This window comes from Hypomesus transpacificus, chromosome 9 (genome assembly GCF_021917145.1).
Source record: "Hypomesus transpacificus isolate Combined female chromosome 9, fHypTra1, whole genome shotgun sequence".
NCBI classification, from domain to species: Eukaryota; Metazoa; Chordata; class Actinopteri; order Osmeriformes; family Osmeridae; genus Hypomesus; species Hypomesus transpacificus.
In genome coordinates this window covers 4,743,123-4,755,622 of record NC_061068.1, presented here as the reverse complement: position 1 = coordinate 4,755,622, position 12,500 = coordinate 4,743,123, and the positions used below count along the sequence as shown (strand labels likewise).

At 49.1% G+C, this 12,500-nt stretch overlaps 1 protein-coding gene across 1 annotated transcript in view; it reads right to left on the bottom strand.

Moving 5' to 3' along the window:
- ptprga (protein tyrosine phosphatase receptor type Ga) overlaps window positions 1-12,500 on the bottom strand; it is a 144,897-nt gene that overhangs the window by 109,855 nt on the left and 22,542 nt on the right. The window lies entirely within an intron of this gene.

Sequence of the window (12,500 nt, the reverse complement as noted above, 5' to 3'; positions counted from 1 at the left end):
CCTATGGTGGCGGGGGGTATTTCCCCACATAGGCCTGGTTCTCTCACCATGCTACCATGGCTTGTTTCTTCCTCAGGAACCCCGCTGTGCCCCCCCCACCACCAGCTAACCGTGTCATGGCACAGCCACTCTGGCTTTGACTTCTGCCAGTCACTTAGCCGGCTCTATCAACACAGGTGTCCATTAAACCAGCAGCCCCTGCCAAAGCCCCGGCACACACGCTCTCAGAGCCAAACTCAAGATGTGCTTCTCAGCACCACTCAGCATAGAGGATATTTTACATTTAGTCATTTTAGCAGACGCTCTTATCCAGAGCGACTCACAGTAAGTACAGGGACATTACCCCCGAGGCAAGTAGGGTGAAGTGCCTTGCCCAAGGACACAACGTCATTTGTCACAGCCGGGAATCGAACTGGCAACCTTCTGATTACTAGCCCGATTCTCTCACCGCTCAGCCACCTGACTCCCAATGTTAACATAGTGAGGATATCAATGTTAACATAGTGAGGAGAGAGAGAGGTGAGGGGGCAAAGGGGGCAGGAAGAGGAGAGAGGAGGGACGGTTTGAAGGACATGAGAGGGAGGGAGGAGAGGCAGAGGGGATTAGGACTGGGGAAGAGGGGGATGGACAGAGAGAGAGAGAGAGAGAGAGAGAGAGAGAGAGAGAGAGAGAGAGAGAGAGAGAGAGAGAGAGAGAAAAAAGAGAGCAGACTGTGTAAATAGGAAGGGTTTTAGACAGAGATAATGCAGGAGTGCAGGATGGATGTGCTGCAGAGGCAGAAGAGGAAGCAGAAATGTCAAGGGGAGGAAGGGGGAGGAGGACGAGAGGGATAGAGAGAGACACTGAAAGAGAGGAAGGGAAGAGAAGGGTTCATTTAAATGCCCGGTGTCAAATCACACGAGGGCCAAAGCCCTGTTCCAATCCAAAGTGCTCTCCTAGCAACAGTCGCCGGGTCACTTTGATGGACAGCCTGCTGCATGGCAACCACTAAGCAGGAAAGCGTGGGCATGGAGGGGAGGAGATGAGGAAAGGAGAGACGGAGAACAGACTCCCACTGTTGGCTCATGAAGGGTGGAGAGAGGGCTGGAGAGAGGGGAGGAATGGGGGAGGAAAGGGGGAGGAGGGAGGGCCGTGACTGGCTGTGTCAGTTTTCAGATGGTCACTGGGGTTTGAAAATACACAAGGAAGAAAATGTTGTGGAAGTGATAGAAAATAGAAAAAAAAAAAATGAAATCCGTGACTTTAAATTACACAGGAAATTGGCTATGTCAATCATGGAGGGAGATACATACAGAGACACTTACATTCACAAACAACCTGTAAATAGTTTGATTTCAGTATCAGTTGTATTTCCACTGAAGGGACCTCGTGGCATACAAGGCAAGCCAGAAACAGAGATTAGTTTGACTCAGTTTAGACCTCCGTCGGAGAGCGTGTGCAACCAGAGCCACCTGGGGAAACCACGGCAACACCCCGTTCAAGCACTTCCTCTCCTCTCGTCCCTTGACTTCCTTCATCTCCTCGTCTCTTTCTCCACCACGCGCTCCCCACCTCCCTGCTCCCCAGACCCTGTCAAAGCCTGTCAGCATCGATACAGTTCACACCATGCAGAAACACACACACACACACAAACATCCCACTATGACACACACACACACACACGACTAACACCTCATCATGCACTAGTGATGCACGCATCCTTTCCAGAAAACCTTCATATGATCAAGATTCATTGCAGCCAGAACGGTGTGCTATGAGGGATCCAGAGACCCTCCATGTCTAACAGTGCAGCCGACGCAGAGTGTGTCTCCTGCGATCAGATCTGGGATCCACAAGGTCCACCCAGCTGAGCGGGCCTAAATCAATTCTGACGTAATTGATTTATATTTTCCCATTAGAGGAATGCACTCCTATGGCAGAAGGAGAGGGGGGGCTGACTTTTTTGTCAGGTCGTCTCGACAGACACATTGAAACGGGGAAATGGAATCTAATAAGACTTCGAGAGGCTGCAACTCTCATATCAGTCAAAGGGTTTAAAGGCAAGAGCAATAAAGAAGACTCTTCTACTTTGTTCCCAACACACAGAATAGCATGTTATTGGTTGGTTTGTTTGAGATCAGATGTTTGGTATTGCCAAAGCGGGCCGTCATTGGATGTCTTTGGTCATGTCATTAACTCTCCCTCTCTCATTATCTCTCTCTCTCGCCCTCTCTCTCACACAAACACACCGGGCTAAATCGATGCGGTGAATACAGTAGTTGTGAATGCCAAAGTAACTGCAGGCCTCTTGCTGCAACTCTCTAAGTCCTGCCAGGAGTCAATAAAAGCAGAAAAAGCGTGGAACTTTGGCTGACCCTGGCTTTGTTTTCACACAGTGTGACTCACACAAAAGTTCCTCTTGAGAAGAAAAATGGAGAACATTGGTTCCTGCCATCCATCACAAGAAGGCATTTAAGGAATTGCTGGGTGTTTGCTCTCACTTAATTAAAATGCATAGGTGGTTCCTGTGTTCATGTACTTAACCTTGGCTTTTTTTCTCCTCCTCTCTTTTTCTCTTTTCAGTAGTTTGAGGGGGTAGCATGGGGTGTCCACGCACACACACACACACACAGACGCGCAGGGACAAAGATACACACACACCGTGTGAGGGCCAGCCAAGACAGACCCCTTCTCGGTGATTCGCTTCATTAGCATTCTTTACATCTCCCTCCAATACCTCTCCACTGCTGAAGGACATCCACTGGAAACACACACACACACACACACTCTACACACAACCATACTAATACCATCATACAAAAGCAGCCGCATAGAAAACTCAGGCAACACTCATAACCTGGCCCAACACACTGGCAGGGAAAGAGCAGTCTCCCCATGGTGGAGAGGAACAGCTGCCACGTTAAACAAGCCTTGCAGGGCTGTAATGGTCGTCCCCCGGCCTGGAGGGGCTGACCAGATCCCCCTGGCACACGGACAGGCACAGCCACATCCAGGGGCAGGGGCAGACACAGGACCCTGCAGCTAGAGGCTGTGAGCTGGGGCTAGGGTTGGTGCTGGGGTAGAAGTGGAGTGGAGTATGGTTGAGGTTGGCTTGCTAAGAAAATAGATCAGGCTCGATGGTCAGAGTGGAGGTTGATCGTATGGCAGGGGCATGGGTAGGGGCTAGTGTTGGAGTTGGGGCTGAGGCTGGAGCTGGGGCGGGAGTTATTGTTGAGGTTGGGATGGGGGCCGGGGCAGAGGTTGGGGTAGAGTTGTTCATGGTGTTAGATATATGTTAGATAGAGGTGGATTAGAGTGAAGAAGGAAAGAGAGAGAGTCAGAGAGAGAATCAGTCCTCACAGCGGTTGAGCCAGCATGAGAGGAGTTAATGCATAGTACAGCCTCAGCAAAAGAGGCAAAATAGCTCTACAGTAGCCGACTGTAAGAAGAGAGAGAGAGACAGAGAGAAAACAATAAAGAGAGAGGAAGCCCAAAGAGGAGAGAGAGAGAAGAGAGAGGAGAATAGAGATAGAAGAGTAAAGAGAAAGAACAGAGAGTGAGAGAGACAAAAAGAGAGAGAGAAAGAGAGAGAGAGAGAGGGAGAGAGAGAGACAGAGGAGAGAGAGAGAGCTGTAAAGCAAACGACCTCGCGCATCATCATCGTCTGCCGTGAAGCAGAAACACTGGGAGGCAACATGAGAGAGAGAGCGTGTCGGCAACGCATTACTCAGACGGGTCTTTAGTGTCGCGGAAAATGCACTTTCAGACACGTGCCGGCTCCGAAGCCCGTCTCCGCTCCCCTCTGTCTCCTCCCGGCATTGATCGCTTCTAGACAGCAGACAGCGCGACGGATGGCCGCTCCATGCGCACTGATGCTAATTAATAGCCGGTCTGCTTGGGACAAGGTCGCTGGGCCCCAGTCGTCACAATGCAACAAAGCTGACACGTCCACTGGGGACAGACTCGGTCCTGTTCTCTTTAATGTCCATGCGGGTCTTTTGTCCTGCTCTATTACACTGGGAGCCTGCCATTGGCCTCCTTTGTCTCCCTATCACATGAGAGCTTGTTTATTTCCCGGGTGAAGGACAAAGCCATGGAACGTCCCCGGTAAGCGAAGCCATCTGACTGCATACTGTAAAGTCACGAGGCCTGCTTTGCTGCTCTCTCATCCCATTCTTTCCCCAAACCTGACAAAAGCCTCCAGTTAATATCGCTCTTGTCATTTCAGTACATGGCTCAGTGTAGTCGCGTAATCAATGATAACTATTCCTAATAATCCTCCCCTCGCTGACGCATTGTTGTGTTTGAAGTGCGACGTATAGCCAGAGGCTGCACATTGTCCATCTAGCTTTTGTTGCAGACCTTTTTACAAGCTTAGACTAATGTGCTGTATGATCAGCAGACTAATGCATTAGTGTTTTTCTACTTGTCCAGTGCACTCAGTTACCACTGTGATGGAGTAGCGGCCGGAGACCTCTCACCTGTGCCCAGGAGGCTGCAGTTCTCCTGTTAGAATGCAGAGCAGGGGACCGTGGGTGATCGTTAGTTACGTTTCGTCTGATTGGAGGAAGATGGTGGGGGTGTGATTGTGGGCGTCGGCTCTCAAAAAAAAACTGCTCGCATGTCTGCTATTCACAGTGTGGAGGAAATAAAGAGAAACGAGACACTTTTTCTCACTCGCTCTATCTCTCTCTCTCTGTTATTCTTTTCTAAACGAAGGCTTGAAGGTCAGTGCATATGAAACAATCCGTAACAGATGTCACTTAGCAGAATCCTAGTGCACACAATAGACATCTGCTGCTCTCTCTCTCTCTCTCTCTCTCTCTCTCTCTCTCTCTCTCTCTCTCTCTCTCTCTCTCTCTCTCTCTCTCTCTCTCTCTCTCTCTGACTCTCATGCTCCCTCTCTCTCCCTGCATTACAATGTAGGCGGGCGAAAGGGGCTTTTGTTTTTTCGAACTCTCATGTGACATTTCAACATTCACAAAGACAGATCTGTGTCCTCCAGGATTGTCGCTGCTCGCTAAAGAGCCGCGGCAACGCAGAAAGCATTTAGGGGCAGAGCTCTGCTGTCGGTGAGCTCTTCCTGTGCTCCTGTGGTTCCTGTTGTTCTCTTTTGATCTGCTGGATGGCACTGATGTATGCCCCGCATGCCTCCATGCTTATGTCTCAGCCAGGTACCCCTGACAGAAGAGCCTGCCCATCTCTCTAGGGCCGTGTCGAGGAATAACACATGAACAAACAAACGCAACGTTTGCCAGAGCTTGTGATATTGACTGCCAACAAAGCCAAAGCTTAAAGCTTGTGAAGGCAGTGAAGGCAGCCCGACAGGAACGGTGGCGTTTTGAAGGATTTCCTTAATATCAGCAGCACGAAGACATTTAGCATACTGGCTAGACCAAGCCAGTTTGACTGGGCTGTACACTCAGTGGCTGAGGTGGAACCAACCCTGATACTGTAGACAAGACTGCAGACACTGGTGATGAGTGAGAATGGTTCGGCTAATGAGGCTCTGGGCCTGGTGGATCTCGGCTCAGCGAGAAAAGGGGAGAGAAGTGTAGTTAACAGAGGAGAAGGCAGGTTCTGTGATGGCACACCTGGTAATGAGGCTCTCTTAGCACCAGGACACTCTGTTAGACACGGGCACATCAGTAGAGTGATGATGGCTGCCCTGGTAGGAGCCCCCTGGGGGAGCCCCAACACCGTGGAGGGGGGTGGGGGCAGGGCGGGGTGGGGTGGGGTGGGGCAGGGCGGGAGGGGAGTGAGATAAAAGTCTGGTGGCGATGTCTGTTAGCGAGCCCTCTGCAATGCTCCTCCGCCAGCACGGGGGTGTGATTGTGGCGCGGCGTAGCGTGTTATTTGAGGGCAGGATGGGCAGGGCCTGGAGAGGAAGCTGACAGGAAGAGGCCGACAGAGCCCAAAATAACACACCACTTCCTGCTTCCTGCTCCCCGAGCCGTACGACAGCCGGGATTGGACGACAGGGTCACAGAGGAAGACGCCTGAAGACCCGAGCGCAGAGACAGAAACACACACTCAGCAACAACCAGATGTTATCCGAACAACTTTACTGCCATACGGACTGAGAACAGACAGCTTCAGAGAGGAGGCGGGAACGGAAGGAGTAAAACATTGTTTTATCGTGTGACAAAGAGGAAGAAATCAAAGTAATTGAGAGATGAAGAGACAAATATAAAGAAAGAGGGATTGAGGGAGGAAGCCTGCTGTTCTTGTGTTGGGGCAGACACGTAACTACATCCTCCTCCATCTGACAAGCTGCCAATGCATGCACACATTACCCTGTCATTGCATCATGGCATGGTGTATGTATTATCACATATTGCATCAAGCAGAAACAGCGCCGATCAGTAATTAGCACCACACTGATTGAATGTAATAGGGAGGGTAGAGGGTGGATCCCCTATTTCTGTCTCTGAAGACAATATCCTCTTTACTGTTCTGTACTGTATGTAGCTGTGTGAAAAACTCATTGTACAGGTACAATCACAGCCTCATTTAGTCATTTAGCAGACGCTCTTATCCAGAGCGACTTACAGTAAGTACAGGGACATCCTCCCCGTGGCAAGTAGGGTGAAGTGCCTTGCCCAAGGACACAACGTCATTTGGCATGGCCGGGAATGGAACAAGCAACATTCTGATTAATAGCCAGATTCCCTAACCGCTCAGCCACCTTCCTCAACTCACACCTGAACTCTGACTTACTTTCATTTAAAAGTATGTCTATTCCATAAAAGTGGGAGCTAAAGAGGAGAGATGCAAAACAAAATCTAATGAACACTTGAGTTAGCGTCTGACTGCTAGATAAGGCACCAGCCACAGGGAATTGCATGAGTTCTTACATCCATACACTTTTCTTTCCTCTCGCAAAAGCTTTAACCTCTGGGGTCATGGCCAGCCCAGTGCAACCGAACAACCACCAGGCCTCCAGGCTGAGAATACTCTTGTCTATAATTACCAAGCGAGTGTGACTGAGTCTGTTCGTGATGTGTTTCCGTACATACCCAACCCGAGCCTTCCCTTATTTACCCCCATCCAGCCTCCTCTATGGGGCTGTGTGTTGTGTGCTACGGTGTTGCAGAGTTGAGCTCATCAATGTTTCAGGGTGACATTATCACAACTATACTGTGCGATAGCCCCGGGCTACAACTGGAAGAGGTGAACAGTCTCTACTATTATCAAGGATGAAGCTGGAAATTCCATTTCAGTAGCCTCCTGTGTTTCTTGCTGGTGTCTTGCTGGTGTCTTGCATGTGTCTTTATCCCTGTCCACGCCTGCATGTCCTCCTCTTTCCTTTCTTCTCCCCCTCTCTGCTCGGGCCCTGACACTTTCCTCACCCAGCAAAATACGGTCGCCCCGGCGTTTGGCGCCGGAGCCGAAACGGAGATGTGAGCGACTCAGGCACACACCTCCTGACAAGATTAAGACACCTGAATGGATAAAGCGGCACGCGCAGCGGTGGAGCGGGGCTCTTTGGGGTGCGTATGAAATTGCATCGGCGAGCTGATAAACAGAGTTTTTGGCAGGCTCAGAGGTTGCAGGGTGTAATCTCCCAGTAGTGGGATGCGCTCGAGTGCTGGACACAGTGAAATTCGATTAACGCCCACGCGAGGTGCTTCCTCCCCCTCCCGAGGTTCGACACGGGCTCGAAGGCAGACCCCGTCACCCATCAACCCCCCCTGCTATTGGCTAATGACAAACCCACAGATTCATGGCAGGAGAACCATCTGGTAGCGACAAGGCTTTGAGAACAATCTCAACGTTGCCAAAGAGCTGGGGTTTGTTGGGTAAGATGTGTGTCCTTTGGTGGGCGTGTATGCGTGTGAGGCGCAAATACACAAACGTGTAGACGTATTTCATTTTGGTTATTACAGTATGACAAACAGAGCTTGCAAAAGGGCATACACACACAAATTACACATGCAGAGACACACACAAACACACACACACACACACACACAAAGGTTCTCTCAGAAGATTACTTGGAGAACATTCATCAGGGGGTGGAACACCGCTTATTTAGCTTTGTGGAAGTACCATGTGATTGCTCACTGTGACAGCTCTAAATTTAACTCCCCTCTGAATCTCAGCTCTGGTGGTGAGGAGGAAGAGCTGATGCACTCAACCTCTCCCCCAGTCTTCTCTATCACCTTAACTCCTCCCTCAGTTTCCTCCTTATACACTCACCCCTCTATCTTGCTCCTCTTAGAAACAACTATGTTTACTATAAAACCTTCAGGAGAGAATGGACTCTCGCCAACACAAATCATCCAGACTTTCTTCAGATTATGAATGAGGTAAATGTCTGAATATTCAAACGGTTCTTTGTATAACATTAGAGAACGTATACATACCGATATCTCTCTTTACAGACACTAGCCACATCTCACACACATCACATCACAAGGTTCAGAAGTTATCCGCCTCAGACTCACTATGGCAAAAAATAAATATTCTCTCAATTAGGCGTTTGTCAGTAAAACATGCCTGGTGTTAACCGCTCGGAGCAATTTGAGATAAGGCAGCAGAGTGGTGAGGTGAATCCAGCTAATAAATGACTAAAGCTGGTGGAACGGGTTTGTAGCTGAAGATAAAAACTTACCTGGGAAATGTATTTCTCCTGGGACAAGCCCAATCTAATTATTAGAGTTGATGGGGGGGTGAGTGGGTGGGGTGGGGTGATTTGAAATGGCAAAAAGTCAAAAAGGTACATTGAATATGTATGTTAACCCCCTTACACACACACACACACACACACACACACTGACTGCTCACAGACACGTTGTAGGAATCCTATGGGCTCGTGATGGAGGGATTTGAAGAAGGCATTGTCTCAAGTTTAATATCTCCTCCAGGGCATGGCAGTAAACATGATGGGTTGTGTGATGTAGAAACAGACCTGTCTGCAGCAGATTAACAACAAGCTTGCCCCCCCCCCCCCCCCCCCCCCCCCTCCCCGCACTTGGTTCATGCGAATAAACAGGAGTTTAAAGGACTGAGGAAACTGGCTGACTCACTGAGAGATTCAGTCAGTTTGTTTTTGAAAGGTAGATGAAATATCACAGATCTGACTTCAATGCTGTCGTTTTGTGTGTGTGTGTGTTTGTGTGTGTGTGTTTGTGCACCCCATGAAGTTCACACACACACAGATCAAAAGGCTGTGGAGACAGAAGGGGACAGAGAGTCGAAATTTTTAAAAATCCCAACAGCTCCCACAGGGAGAGACAGACAGGTGGAAAAGGGGAAAGACAGATAGACAGATGGAGTGGGTGAAAGAGAGAGCGAGAGATAAAAAAAGAGAGAAATACAGAGAGAGAGAGAGAGATAGAGCACAAAAGAGTGAGTAAATGATTGTGAGCATTCTGAAAGACAAGCGAAATCCAGCTACTTTGATCAAAAGGTGACGGCGTGTCAAATGTTTACAACAGGGGCTCTCCTCCCTGCCTGCCTGTCTGCTTCCTATTCCCTGCATGTCACCATGGCCTCCCCTTCATTCTCTCTCGCAACCATGGAACGTCAACTTGGTTACGCTTGTGTGTGTCTGTGTGCATGCATTCCTTAGTACAGTATATGCTTGCTTGTGTTGAATGACTTACTGACTGACTGTGTGTCAAGTCGGCCTTCCCACCTGCTGCTCCTGTAGTCCAAGTGACTCAGCGTGTGTGTGTGTGAGAGTGAGTGAGTGAGAGACAGAGAGACAAAGAGAGAGAGAGGGAGAGAGAGAGAGAGAGAGAGAGTGTGTGTGTGTAACTATAACTGAGTCAATCTGACAAGCCTACAGACAGAATTCTCCAGTATGGTCTGGCACCACGACTTGACACTCACAGACTGGGAGACGGCCTTCACAGGTCTGGTTAGAATGACACTCTGGCATGATGTCCTTCTGCCCTGTCGTGCTCTGACAGCAGGGCCTGACAGCAGGGCGCTCGGCGTTGAAGAGTCATATGTGCACCTCCCACAGTTAAGTAGCATCCAAACTAGAAATATCATCAACATACCGCAGAGTATCAGGTAACACCTTCATGTATTCTAGATGTAAGTGTGCGCTGACAGAAACCTCCACAGAACCCATGCTGGGGAAATACTGGAGAGACTTGATGTGAAAAGTTTTCTGGACTTTTCTCAAGTTGGAATTGTGAAGCTACAGTGGGTGTTAAGGGTATAGTGGTTTATGAAGTGTATAGGCCTCAGCCTAGATATGGTCAAAGACTGTGATGGTATCCATATATTGGGTTTTGGGTTCATTTACATAGCATTGGACTCACCTCTATTTTCAATCTTTAGTTTTGGCTCATCTTGGCCCAGATCTGCATCTAAATCAGTCAATCAGTCACCATCTCTCACTCTGTCTCTCAGTCTCTCTGCCCCCCCCTCCCTCCACCCTCCATGTCTCTCTCGGCGGCACAGAGAGAATGACATCTCATTTCAATTTAAACAGATTGACACCAGGCCATATTTCACCTTATGTTATTCTCTCATCCTTGAGAGAACCATTAAAGGAGAGATAAAAATGAGATGATGAATTTACTGGACCTGATGGAGAGTGGTTTGTCCCCTATTCTGTTCCCATCACCACTGACTGACCACGGAAATGATGATATATTCACCCCCCCCCACACTCCCGCCCCGCTTCACCCCCCGCACACAACACCCTCATGGTACATTCCAATAAACCTACGCTCAATCTACACATTATCGAAAAACCAGGGTTATTACATTACAATGGAGTCAGTGAGTTCTGAAAGTTACATTTGAGATGGAATCAATGGGTACATGATAAATGACTACAGAATAAATTATATACTTAACCTCGGTGGCTCCATTCAACAATAAAAAGATGAGAGGAAAAAAAAAAACTAAAAGAACGCTCAGGGAAATCAATATGTTTTCAGTTGAGAGCATTAGCGGAAGGCTAGCTCTCTCTTTTCCACACTGGAAGGTGAGCAATTACACCTCCGCTCTCAGTTATGACACTACAGATCAGAGATGATTACTCTTCTGACCACACGTGTAATCAAAACCTACTGCGTTGTGAATAGCGCCCCCGTCAATGTACAGAGCCATCAACAACTGAAGAGATGCTCTCACCAACCGTCTCTGGAGGAGGGGATCCCTCTCTGAATTGCTCCTCCGAAGGTCTCTTCCATTTTTTCTCCCATTGGGAGTTTTTTCTGGGAGTTTCTCCTTGTCTTCCTTGAGGGTTTAGGTTGGTTGAGGGGCAGTTCTATGGGCGTATGTGAGCCCTCTGTGACATGCTTGCGTGTAAAAAGGGCTATACAAATACATTGGATCTGATTTGATTTTGGTCAGTATGGCGACCAGACAGACGCTCCTCTGACGACGACAGGGAGACTAGAGGGACCTTGATGAGAGCGAGCTCTCCCTCTTCTCTTAATCTATTCATGTCCTTCCTTCCCCTCCCTGTCTCTCTCTCTCCCTTCCTCTCTCACCCCTCTCCTATTACTGGGTTAAGGGGCACACACACACACACATTCCTTCCCACAAACCACGAGGGATGTCTAAATCACAGTGCTACTGCACACTGTGTGCATCCTTCACTCCCCCCCCCACTTCCAATCGCCCCTCTGCCCGCCACGCTGTGAAACAGCACACAAACAAGTGGAGGAGTCTCTGGGACTCCTCCACATCCACAGGTCGGCCCACCTGAGGGCCGGCCTCCATGTCAATTAGCTCGGCGCTCTCCGCAGCGCGCTCCTCTCTCTCTCTCCGCTCACGATAGAGTGTCTCCGAGGAGGGGGGGTGGAAGGGGGGTGGGAAGGTGTTCGGGGAGTGGAGTGAGAAAGAGGACGAGGGGACAACCTTTCTCAATCTCCATTAGGAGCAGGGAGGAAAGCGGATGAGTTGATAGGGGAAAAAGGGGGAGAGAGACAAAGAAGGAAAGAGAAAGGAGAAAGAGGTGGAAGGTGAAAGAGAGAGAGAGGGAGAGAAAAAGGGGAGGGATGGGGGAGGGAGAGAGGGTGAAATATGTTTTTATAATAAAGCAGGATAGGCTGTAGTGAAATTGCCCTGTAAATCAACTCCTGCACACCATTTTGTTTGCTAAATGCAGATAAACAAACCGGCTCTGAGACTTGTTACTTGTTAGTATGATTGATGAGCAGCTTGTGCAGGTACCAACCCTTGCATAAACAAGCACATGCACATGTTTACACACACACACACACACACATACAGTACACAGGTGTATACCTAGACACAAACTCACAAAATTACACATCCACACAGTGTGTACCTCAAGGGGACCTTGTGCATCTATATTGGCTGCTACACTGTGTGTGTGTGTGTGTGTGTGTGTGTGTGTGTGTGTGTGTGTGTGTGTGTGTGTGTGTGGAGGGGGGGGGTGGGGGGGGGGGGAGTGTTAAGCACCACTTCTAATGACTGTTAACAAGTACCTTCGCTCACACATCCACCAGGACACTGGAGTTACATAACTACAGAGATATCTCACGGATCCTTGAGATAACTGTTCCCCATCTTGATTCTCC